The sequence below is a fragment of the Hypanus sabinus genome, chromosome 28 (genome assembly GCF_030144855.1).
Source record: "Hypanus sabinus isolate sHypSab1 chromosome 28, sHypSab1.hap1, whole genome shotgun sequence".
Classification (NCBI taxonomy): domain Eukaryota; kingdom Metazoa; phylum Chordata; class Chondrichthyes; order Myliobatiformes; family Dasyatidae; genus Hypanus; species Hypanus sabinus.
Window position 1 is genome coordinate 32,572,195 of NC_082733.1, and position 12,572 is coordinate 32,584,766.

Consider the following 12,572-nt stretch of genomic DNA (forward strand, 5'->3'; position numbering starts at 1 on the left):
ATTAGCACACGTGATTTGCACTGTTTGTGCATTGTGAACGATTTGCAGTTTGATATACTCAGTGGAGTGCTTCTGAATTATGACATTCAGTTTTAGTTTTCTTTGCTCTGTAAATCGAAATCTGGACCCTGTGTCCCTGCTGCAGCCATCTGCAAAATGATCCCGCAGAAAGTCTTTTAGGGAATGATGCTTGAAAATGTCAGACCAATTGGTAATATGTGATTAAAATAAGATGCATTTGGACCAGAACTTAATCCAGATGAAAGACTCAAACACATACATTTGAGATCAGATTAAAGTAGATTAGCCCAACCTGCTTGGAAAAATACATACTAGGATAACTAAAATTCTGAAGGGTATCAATTATCCATATCAGCACACGGCATCAAGGACCCCCATCATCCAGGCCATACATTCTTCTAGCTGCTGCCATCAGGATGGAGGTAGAAGAGTCTTAGGTCCCACACCAGCAGGTGCAGGAATGGTTATTATCCTTGAATCACCAGGCTCCTGAACCAGTATGGATAATTTCACTCACCTCAATACTGAACTATTCCACAACTTACAGACTTACCTTCAAAGACTCCACATCTCATGCTCTTAATATTATTTATTAATTATGATTATTACTATTTGTTTTCTTTGCAATTGCACAATTTTTCTTTTATGCACAATGGCTCTTTGTGCATCTTCATTTGTTTGTGTGCCATTTTTCATTGATACCTTTGTGTTTCTTTGTATCTACTGTGAATGCCTACACAAAAATGAATCTCATGGCAGTATATGATTACATATACTAACTTTGATAATAAATTTACTTTGACCTTTTAACTTTTTAATTCATTTGTAATTCCACTTTCAGAAACACATTATTTTATGGCTTGGGTTTGCATTGGGTGTATTTAAGGCAGAGTTTGATGGATTCTTGATTAATCAGAGCATGAAGGGACATGGGGAGAGGGCAGGAGATTGGGGCTGAGAGGGAAATGGCTCAGCCATAATGAAATAGTGGAGAAGACTCGATGGGCCAAATGGTGTAATTCTGCTCCTATATGATCTTAAGAATGTATGTGTGGTTTTATTATCCTGTTGGCTTCTGAAAGTTGTTTAAGCTGACACAGTTTGGTTTGATAATGCAAACTATACATTAGAAATTAAGACAAAGGGGGTATTCTCTTAATATAATCGGGTTTAATGATCATGAACTCCAGTTTTAAAGTAAATGGCTTCCCTTTGGAAGCTCTCCAAAAGAATGCATGGAAAAAATTGAGTTAGTGCAACTTTTATAGTAGTGTTCACATTTCAGGAACACTAACAAAATAAGTGAATGTGAACAAAATAGAGAGAGAGGGGAAAAAACGGGCCAGAAATATGTGCCATCAATATTCAAGAAAGAAAGTTTCATTCAGTAATCTTGTGAATATTGGTGTTAATTTGGCTAGTTGCATGTTTCCAAAGCTTGAAAAATCATGGAGGCAAGAATAAACCATTTGCCCAACAACAAAACTAATGCATAACTCCAAACAAAATTAATCTCTGAAATCAGAAGTTCAAAGGCAATCCAATTCAAATAAATTACACTGTGAACCTTTTGGAAGCCCAGTGATAAAGCCAAAGAGTTATCACACATTGATTTAACACCAAAAGAGGAACAAGTTATCATTGATGTGTGAATGGTTTGTGATGAAATAAGGTGTGTGGGAGCTTGTGCAGAGTTTAAGCTCCAGCACAGAACTGTTTGGTCAAATGGTCTATTTCTGTGTGTAACTAGATGCAGTCATGGCTCAGATGATATAACACAAGAGTTTTCAAAGCTAATAGATGGAAGGAAGTTAGCAATCCCATGGATGAGGTGTACAGAAATAACTAAAAGAACAATATGATAACATTGAGTCAAACAATAGATTTAATAGGCAAAATGTCAATTTCTCCATTTGTAATTGATATTCAAAATATTTCAACATGGAATTATAATTTGCCCATGATAATTTTAAATCAATACAGATGTGTTACAATTAGTTGAACAATGTTAAGTAGAAATAGTCTCCATGTGTTTGTCAGCCTCCTCAATCTGGATAAATTTACTATTAACTGTCTAGTGGTCAACATTCTGAGTCTCAGATGTTGTATTTATATGATCTTAACTGTTTTTCAGCTGCTCTGAGGCACCTAGTGAAATTGACAAATAATCAAAAAAGAAAAACTTGTTTTAAATATTGTGCTTTTTGTAGCTCTTTAAAGATGTGCTGAAATACTCTATATCTCATAAAGTATCTCTTAAATTAAATTATTATTTTCAGGAAACACAAAAAATTGCACAAAGCATTCTTCAAGCAGGAATATGACAGTTAACAGTTGATTTAATATTTGGCTTCTAATTATTGACAAGTTCACCAAGAATTGGTGTCCTTTAAGATAGGTCATAGAATATTTCATGCCCAACTGAAAAATACCTCTTTCTGTCTGTCTGTCTGTCTGTCTGTCTGTCTGTCTCTCTTTCTCTCTCTCTCTCTCTCTCTCTCTCTCTCTCTCTCTCTCTCTCTCTCCCTCGTTTCTGCCTCTCTCTTTAACTCTTTCTTTCTACCTTTCTCTCCAAGGAATTTTGTTGTCATGCCTGTTGAGATGGAATTAAACCTTTTGACTTGAATAACAATGTACTACATACTGAGCAATGACAGGCACCTTAAGATATTATAAAAATGATAAGCCTGCTCTTGCCATTAAGTTGAATAAAATTACTAGCCACAAGCCAACAGGCTTTCCCTTTGACCAAAAATGTCAAACAAATAAAAATAAACAAAATAATAGGGTACAAATGTAATAGGTAGGCATGAGTGTATTTTTACAAATTATTACCTTCAAATATCTCAAAGATAGGTGCTGGCCATCATCAGGTAGCCAATCTTCATACTCAGAAATGGATAAGAGTACAAGCAGGAAAGCAAACAGATCTTTCATTCACAGACCACACATTTATTACATCTAGACCTGATTTCCAATCCGTCTGTTCTCTTGTCTTCTATTAATAAAAATAATTCATTGCAAGTTCTGCAACATATACCTCATTTACTGATCAACTCTTTATTTTCAACCACAAATTACAGTAATTTTCCTTTATTTTCTCTTGGTCCAGTAACATGATCCCTCTGTGGCCTTATCCATCTCAATTTCCATAACCCTCTCCAGTCTGAAAAACTTTTGAGCACTCAAGTTTTGCATGTGCAAATCCACATCTTTCTCCATCCTGTGCTACTGTTCTAACCCAAGTTCCAGAGATGAATTATTAGATTTCTCTGCATTCTCACCTCTCTCTCCTTTAATGTAGCTCTTAAAATCAACTGGCTTTACCAAAGTTTTTGGAAAATATCCCAATACTTCATTTTGTGAACTAATATCAAATTTTGTCAACCAGATTTCTGTGCAACTTTTGTGGATGATTTTGTCTGGGGTTTTAGAAGTATATTATGAAGCAACATGTGATCACAGAATACTGACCACACATTTTTTTCCTCATGCCTTCCTCTTGCTATGGCCATTGAAATAAACTAATTCAACTGAGATCAGAAATAAATCTTGGACTTAGCTTTCCTCTATTACTTCTGATTAATTGGAGTTCTGGTTCTTTTTCTTCACCAAAATGTCCCTAATCAATGTAGGCAATAATAGGCTTTGTGATTATGATAATAGTCCTTCTTACTTCCTTGTTCTTCTTGAATCATTGATGTAGATGACAACATTGAACTCCTCCACCTTTCCTCTTGCAGCTGCTGACTGCTTTCATTCATTCTTATCTAGTTGTAGCCAGAGACAGTCATTTTAATATCAGTTATCACATCCCTCCAATATTACACACAGCTGGAATTAAGAGCACTGTTTCAAAGTAGCAACAAAACACCAATTTCCTTTTTTTTATAATTGCAGTGCGAAATATTCGGGGGTTAAATCTTCAGCCCACCTCTTATAAAGTTCTATTGAGAATGATTAACTATACACTCAGTGGCCATTTATTAGGCAACTCCATACCTAATAAAGTGATCACTGAGGGCATGTGTGTTCTGTGGCTGTAGCCCATCCACCAAAGTGCAACATGGTGTGTGTTCAGAGACGCTCTTCCACATTCCACTGTTGTAATGCATGGTTATTTGAGTTACTGTCGCCTTCCTGTCAGTTTAAACCAGAGTAGCCATTCTTCTGTAAGCTCTCACAAAGCATTTTCACCCACTGAACGGCTGCTCACTGGATTTTTTTTTTGTTTTTCACACCATTTTCTGTAAATTCCGGAGACTGTTGTGCACAAAAACCCCAGGAGATCAGCAGTTTCTGAGATACCTGAACCACCCTGTCTGACACCAACAATCATTTCACGGTCAAAGTCATTTAGACCACATTCTTCCTCATTCTGATGTTTGGGCTGAACAGCAACTGAACCTCTTGAGCGTATCTGCATGTTTTAATGCATTGTGTTGCTGCCATGCGATTGGCTGTTTAGATATTTGCACTAATGAGCAAGTTTATGGGTGTGCCTAATAAAGTGGCCACAGAGTGTACATATAGTCATTTTAATATCAGTTTTCACATCCCTCCAATATTACACACTGCTGGAATTAAGAACACAGTTTCATCAAGAACACCAATTTCCTTTTGCATAATTGCACTTCAAAAAAAAAATTCAGGGGTTAAATCTTCAATCTACCTTTTATAAGGTATCAGCCAGAATGACTAACTCTTTGATCTCAAAGTAATGATTTTGAATATATTGTATAGCAATATAGTAGAATAGAAGCATTATGGTATCTATTTGACTCAATAAAGATACTTTAAAAACATTCTTCCATAGTTGCAATGATATCACAAATGCTTCTTAGAGGTTCAGAGCAATACAACACACTTACAGAGCCTTCAGCCCAATGAGTTTATGGTGCTCACCTAGCTAGTCTCAATTTCCTGCATTTGCCCCACATCCCTCTGAGCCCATCCCAGCATGTACAGTCCACGTGCATCTTATTGTACCTGCCTCAACCACATTCTTTGGTGGCTTATTCCATTTACCAAGCATCCTCCATGTCTAAAACTTGCCCCCTAGGTCCCTTTTAAATTTCTTCCTTCTCTCTGTAAATTATGCCTCCTAGCTTTGGACTCACCTTGACTTACCAACCATCTTACCTATGTCTCTCATAATTTGAAACATTTCTATAAGGTCACCTCTTATTCTCTGATGTTACAAGGAATAAAGACATCATGGCCAAGCATCCCCTATAACTCAGGCTCTCTAGTCTGGCCAAAACCCTTGTAAACTTTCCTGCTTTTTTTTCCCAGCTTTTCACACATCTTCCCTATAACAAGGTGATCAAAACTGTACAGAATACTCCACTGACTTTTACAACTGTAAATTACACTCCATGGCCATGATATTATGCGCATCTGTATACCTTCTCATTAATGCAACCATCTAATCAGCCAATCATGTGGCAGTAACTCAATACTTAAAACCATCCAGATATGGTCAAGAGGTTCAGTTGATGTTCAGACCAAACATTAGAATGAGGAAGAAATGTGATCTAAGTGACCTTAATCATGGATGATTGTTGGTACCAGACAAGGTGGTTTGAGTATCTCAGAAACTGCTGACCTCCTGGGATTTTCACAGAACAGTCTCCAGATTTTATAAATAATGGTACAAGAAAGTAAAATATACAGTGAGTGGCATTTCTATGGGTGAAAGATCCATGTTAATGAGAGAGGTCTGAGGTGAATGACTAGACTGGTTTAAGCTGACAGCAAGGTGACAATAACTCAAATACTCACCTCAAATCACTCAACAGTGGTGTGAAGAAAACAATCTCCGAATGCACAACACATTGAACCTTGAAGTGGATGGGCTACAGAAGCAGAAGACCATGACCCTACTCAGTGGGCACTTTATTTGTACAGGAGGTACCTAATATATTGACCACTGAGTGCTATGTTCCACCTTCTATACTCAACACCCTGACTGATGATGATTACTATAATAATGTTCTGCAATTTTCTTCTTTGCCAAAGGCCATGTTGAGAAATCAATAATATTGCACACTGTTGTTTATGGAGTGCACTTATAATTTTATCTATAATGAAAGTTTTGACATTAGTCAGCCCACATTGGGAAAAGCCAAACTGGGGACAGAAATGTTCCTACTGGAATGCCGAAATATAACTACTGTCCAGAAAATATGTATAATATTGTATTATGAAAATGTATTCTTCAGAAGAACTTTCCTTCAAGAGAATATTATGCTTGACTATAAAACATATCATAGTTTCAACACTCAAAAGACCAATATGAAATTTTGTATCACCTCACACATTATTTAGAAGATGCACAATTTTGCCTGGTTTTGCAGTTTGTTGTTGGACAACTGGAAAATCATGGAGAAAAATATTTAATGTGAGCCGCAATGACAGCTTAACAGTTAATGGCCAATTGGCTATGAAGAAGGCCCAGAGTTACTGTAATAATTATGCCTCTTGAGGTATGTATGGTCTGGAAATAGCTGCAAGACTGTATTATAAATTTCTTCACAATACATGTTTTAGACAAGAATCAGTAAACTCTGCTACTACGCATAGTTTTACATATAGAGAATGATGGTGACAATTTAATGATATTTATTACAATGTCTAACTTGCAATGAGGTTGGTATGAAACACATGAAGGCATATTATCTGATGAGAAAGATTTACCTGATGTCTTATTATCAAATGGCCTTTTCTTCAAAGGTCTTCTCAAGGAAAATCCCATGGATGCTCGCAGACATCTGCTATTTTACACATCCATGTAGAATGCAAACTCAGACAGTGTGTGTTTGTCTGTTGAAGGTCATTTAAAAAAATTGGATAGGTATATGGACAGGAAAGAAATAGGATAGGATAGGTTAGATTAGATAAAAATGGATAGGTTATGGGCTGGGTGCAGGTAGGTGGGACTAGGTGAGAGTAAGCGTTCGGCATGGACTAGAAGGGCTGAGATGGCCTGTTTCTGTGTTTTAATTGCTATATGGTTATGGTAATATGGTTAGCTACATCATTGTTATGCTAATTTAGTTAACAATGATATCATTTTGCAGTGAGCAAAATATTAAAGTCCAATTCTATCATAAATGCTATTCAGAAGAAAGTAGTTAACTCAAAACAGAATGAGGATCAACTCTTGTAGCTGTTGTTTGAAAAATTCAATGTTGCACCAAGGGCTTTCTTAAAATGGCTAACTGTAATTTTATTTTTGAATATATACTTGTTATTTATAGTTTTTATTATTATGTAAACAATGTATTGCTGCCACAAAACAACAAATTTCATGACATATGCCAGAGATATTAAACTTGATTCAGAATCTGATTCATAATCAGAATCAGATTTATTATCAATATGTCATGAAATATGTTATTTTGTGGCAGTAGCACAATGCAATACATAAAGATACTATACCTTACAATAAAAAAACATATTTTCAAAATTAAATTAAACAAGTAGTGCAAAAAGAGAGCAAAAATAGTGATGTAGTGTTCATGGATTGGTTGATTGTTCATTCAGAAATCTGATAGTGGAGGTGTGGAAGCTGTTGCTAAAACATTTAGTTTGTGACTTTAGGCTCCTATACCTCCTCTCTGATGGCAAAAATAAGAGAGCATGTCCTGACTGATTGGTGGGGGTCTTTAAAGATGCATGCCACCTTTTTGAGGCATTGTGTTTTGAAGATGTCCTCGATGATGGAGAGCCTTGTGCCCATGATGGAACTGGCTGAGTTGGAAACTCTCTGTAGCCTTTTCCAGTCCTGTGGCCTCTTCAGACCAGATCATGAAGCAACCAGTTAGAGTGCTCTCCGCTCTGGAGACATACCATCTTTTTAAAAAAATTCCTCATGAAGTAAAGTGCTGGTGTGCTTTCTTTGTAATTGATTCAATATGTTGGATGCAGGATAGAACTTTCAAGGGAATAAATCCTGCCTATTAATAAGTAATCTTCTCATACTTACAAAATTTACATGGCTTTTCTCACTTAGCCACATACAACAGAGAAGTTATTGAAAATATATTACAAAGCAGATTGAGTTAGTGTACAAATATCTGTTACATCTACCACTTTATGGAGAAACTGAGTTGAATTCTCCATAGAGACTGACTCTTCATAGAACTGAGCAGTGGAAAACTAGAAGAGGTAAAGTAAATTAAGAAAGTATACATAATTTTAATAAATACTCATGATATACACTCTGTGGTCACTTTATTAACTGCACACCAGGTTATTAATGCAATTGTCTAATCAGCCAATTATGTAGCAGCAACTCAATGCATAAAAGCACGTGGAAATAGTCAAGAGATTCAGTTGCTGTTCAGACCTTATCTCGGAATGAAGAAGAACTGTGTTCTAAGTGACTTTGATTGTGAAATGATAATTGGTACCAGACAGGGTGGTTCGAGTATCTCAGACACTGCTAATCCAGGGATTTTCATGCACAATAGACTCTGGGGTTTACAGAGAATTGTGTGATATCCAAAAAAATACATCCAGTGAGTGGCAGTTCTGAGAGTGAAAAACACCTTGTTAGTGAGAATGGTCACAGTAGAATGGCCTGACTGGTTCAACCTGATAGAAAGGTGACAGTAACTCAAGTAAACAAGTGTTACTACAGTGGAGTGCAAACACAAGGAAATCTGCAGATGCTGGAAATTCAAGCAAGACACACAAAATGCTGGTGGAACGCAGCAGGCCAGGTAGCATCTATAGGAAGAAGTATAGATGACATTTCGGGGTCTCAGCCCGAAATGTCGACTGTACTTTTTCCTATAGATGCTGCCTGGCCTGCTGCATTCCACCAGCATTTTGTGTGTGTTCTGTGAGTGCACAGCACTTTGCATCTTGAAGTGGATGGGCTACAACAGTAGCAAATCACAAACGTACACTTAGTGACCACTTTATTTACCACATAGATACCTAATAAAGTGGCTGCTGAATGCATGTTAATTCAATTACAGCTTACAGTGCAAGTAAGGTAGTCATCTTGTGCACACTAGGCAATCACAAACAGCACCTGATGAATCTTCCATCTGTACTCTTGGTAGTGGATTAAGCAGAATGTCAGGAATACTTTTTGCTCTTTAAATAAAATAAGAGACTACTTGTGGCCAGAAAAACCATTAGTTAGCCCAATACTGGAGATTGTTCCTAATGAACTACATATCTAGAAATGGTCTTTAATTTTAGTGTTCTGCTAGTGTGTTAATGATGCTGGGGGCATTAACCATAGAACAGGATGTAAAATTCTTTCTAGGTAAAAAGCACTCTGTGAGTGATAAAGAATGGGTATTAAATATTTGGAAATTCTTAAATTTCAGAAATTGAGTGGAGGTAACATGTTTAAGAAGCAGATAAAGAAATCAGAGTAGAAGCATTCCGATATGTGTGATACCAACAGAAATAAAATATACAATGTCATGCTTGGAGCATGTTGGATCCAAAAAAATTGGAATACTGTACTTAAATGCTTTGAACAGTCACTAGAAGAGTCATAACAACTCAACATAATACTGGAATTTAGTGGATGTTCAGGTAATATATATTGAAGAGTAAAAAGAGAATTTTTCATGAATTTTTTTTCTAACTGCATTTTTTCTATTTTTGATTACTTCCTAAGATGATAGACTGAAATTCTCTACATCATAGGAGTCACAGAGTCAACCTTTATAGGTGCCTATATTTTGCCACCCTACTTGAAAAAGACATAAAGTAAGGCAGATGGAGAAAACCCTAAAGAACAGCACTATGAAACAAATGATCTTCTGAAGCAACATTTTGAGATATACTACTGGAAAAAAGTTCTTAGAGCTTTGATGGCAACGTTGCTATGCTAAATACACTGTTAACAACTATTTTGTTTCCTGGATATTTTGGGGTTTATTTTATGGATTTTGGATGCTGATCATGAGAATCACCATTAAATTTCCCTTTCACACAATTTGTTTTATTTTTGAAATTACCTGTAATTGTTATTTCAATTCATAAATCAAGTCAGCATAACTGATGCCAAGATTAAGAAAGGCAGTTTTGTTGTCCACAAATCAAATAGGTAATCAATGGCAGGCAATTCAAAGAGTTTCTATTGGGACCAGAGAAAATTGCATGGAAGGCATTTGGGGATGTTGCTGAAAATTTTCTTGGCAACTAATCAGCACCAAGCTTATGTGCGGATGGTTGACAACATGCTTCAAGCAACATGTCGCTAAAGATACATTTTTCTGCATTCCTATTTAATCTTCTTCCTTCCAAATCTTGTCACTGTCAATGATAAACATGGTGAAAGGTTTCACCAGGACCTTGTGCTCATTGAGAAACAGCAGCAGGGCAACTAGAATCCATCAATGCTGGCTGATTATTGTTAAACACTTATGTGAGAAGCCTCTCACACAAACAAAAATTATCAACATTTTTACCTCTGTTGAACTATTGCAATGCATCAGCACCATTATGTAATTAAATACATTATATTCAATAAAAGCTAACTTTTTGTTTCTCCAAATACCTTATTTTGTAACCAGCTTCCAGTGGTCTATCATAAACAAAAAATAAAGTTCTGAAGAAGCAATGCTTTTGAAAAAAATTGTTGTCCAGTGATATCTGTAATGTAAATATTGACATTTGTTGCTTCACAGTCCCATTACCACTGTGCTGCATGACTACTTCTTTCACTTCCAACTCTGAATAAATTGTAATTTCCTTCACTTAGGTCATTACCTTTAATATTTATACAGGCTCTAATAGTGAACACTGATCCTGTGCCTTGTTTGGCTATCATGTGGATTGAACATTCTCTCCATCAAAATAAAGTCAATACTCACTTCCAAAATGAGAGTCCCTCCACATCTACTTCCCCTTTGATAGTAAAAATTCCATCTATGGATCTTCCATTTCCAGATTCACCTTTTCAATCATTTCCTTTGTTTTGGTTCTTTGCAGACTTCTGAACTAAAGTAATTAATCCTGGACTACATTTCAAAGTAATACACTATGACAGAGCAGTTCTTATTCCACAGCCCATGGACCACCTACTTTCAAGGAAATGGTCCCTCAGTAGTACATGGTGACATACCAGAGGTGACTGAAAAGTTTGTGGCCTAAGGTAGAAGGAGTCAATTTTAGAAAACTTAGCACATTTATTTTTCAACATAGTCCCCTCCTACATTTACACACTTAGTCCAGTAGTCGTGGAGCATACGGATCTTGAACCTCCAGAAAGTGTCCACAGCAGGGGTGATTGATAGGTTCGTGGCCTAAGATAGAAGTAGGTGAGCTATACAGCTCTCATTACATGTACATGCAGGTCAACTGTTTGAGTGATTATGCAGAAAGCCTGAAGTTAATAACTCATCGGGGTGATTGATAAGTTTGTGGCCTGATTAGAAGGAGATGAGTTATTAACTTCAAACTTTCTGCATAATCACTCAAAGAGTTCACCTGCATGTGCATGTAACAAGAGTTGTATAACTCATCTCTTTCTACCTTAGGCCACGAACTTATCAATCCCCCCCCCCACACCTTCCTAGATAATGAATTTACTTTGAACTTATTTAGATTTGAAAAATCAAAAACTCTCAATAGGTCCAGTATTTTAATAGTTATCTGTTAATGATGTAAACTTAGGTGTATCAATTTTGATTCATCGCATTTGGAAGATATTATCTTGTATTTATTGATACCAGGGAGACAGCTTGAAACCTCTTGTTTACCGTTTTCCCGTCGACAGGTAATCTCGATGGAAATTGCTTCCCAGCTATTGCCTCCAATTTGATATACTTGTAATCGTTTAGGAAGATGTTTCATCCTATAAACAGAAGTGTATACTAATAACACCAATCGCCCGTATTGAATAGTCCTGTACTAACAGCCTTATTGAACAGATCTAGACAATTCCATCTTCAGTCACCTTGTTACACTCTCAAGAAGGTCTGTGGAGAAGGAAAGGGGGCTGACCTTAATCTAAAATACAACGATTCTGCCATGTTCAGTTTAACGTTTATTGCCTAGGATTTAAATACAATGAAAGTTAGTGTTCTGCAGCAGCAGCGCAGTACATTACAGACGTGACATTATATCCGAGTTTGAAGTAAGCTCCCAGGTAAAAATTGCTTCACAAATTTTGCGTAGTGCAAAGAAATCAGACTTTTTTTGGGCGCTATACAAACGCTCAGTTGGAGGAGGGGAAGTTCCACAGCCACTAGTTCCAAAGGAAAGATATTCCAAGGACGGGTTTTGACCAATAAATTTCAATGGTATTTATTCTGGAGAAAAAGAAGGCAAAGCACATCAATCATTGTAGTGAGGTAGATGTGGTTTGTCGCTGTGAGTAATCGAAAAGTATACTTATCGCATCTGCTGCGATTCATTTATCTCCCGACATGGTTCGAAAGCGGAAACCAATGTCTTGGTTAGCTTGTTCCAGGTTTTAAACTTCCCCAGTAAATAGATTTTGAAATTCAATAGGATATTAATATAATATCAAAATATAAATTTATTTTTCCACATAGAAAGAATTTGAGAAA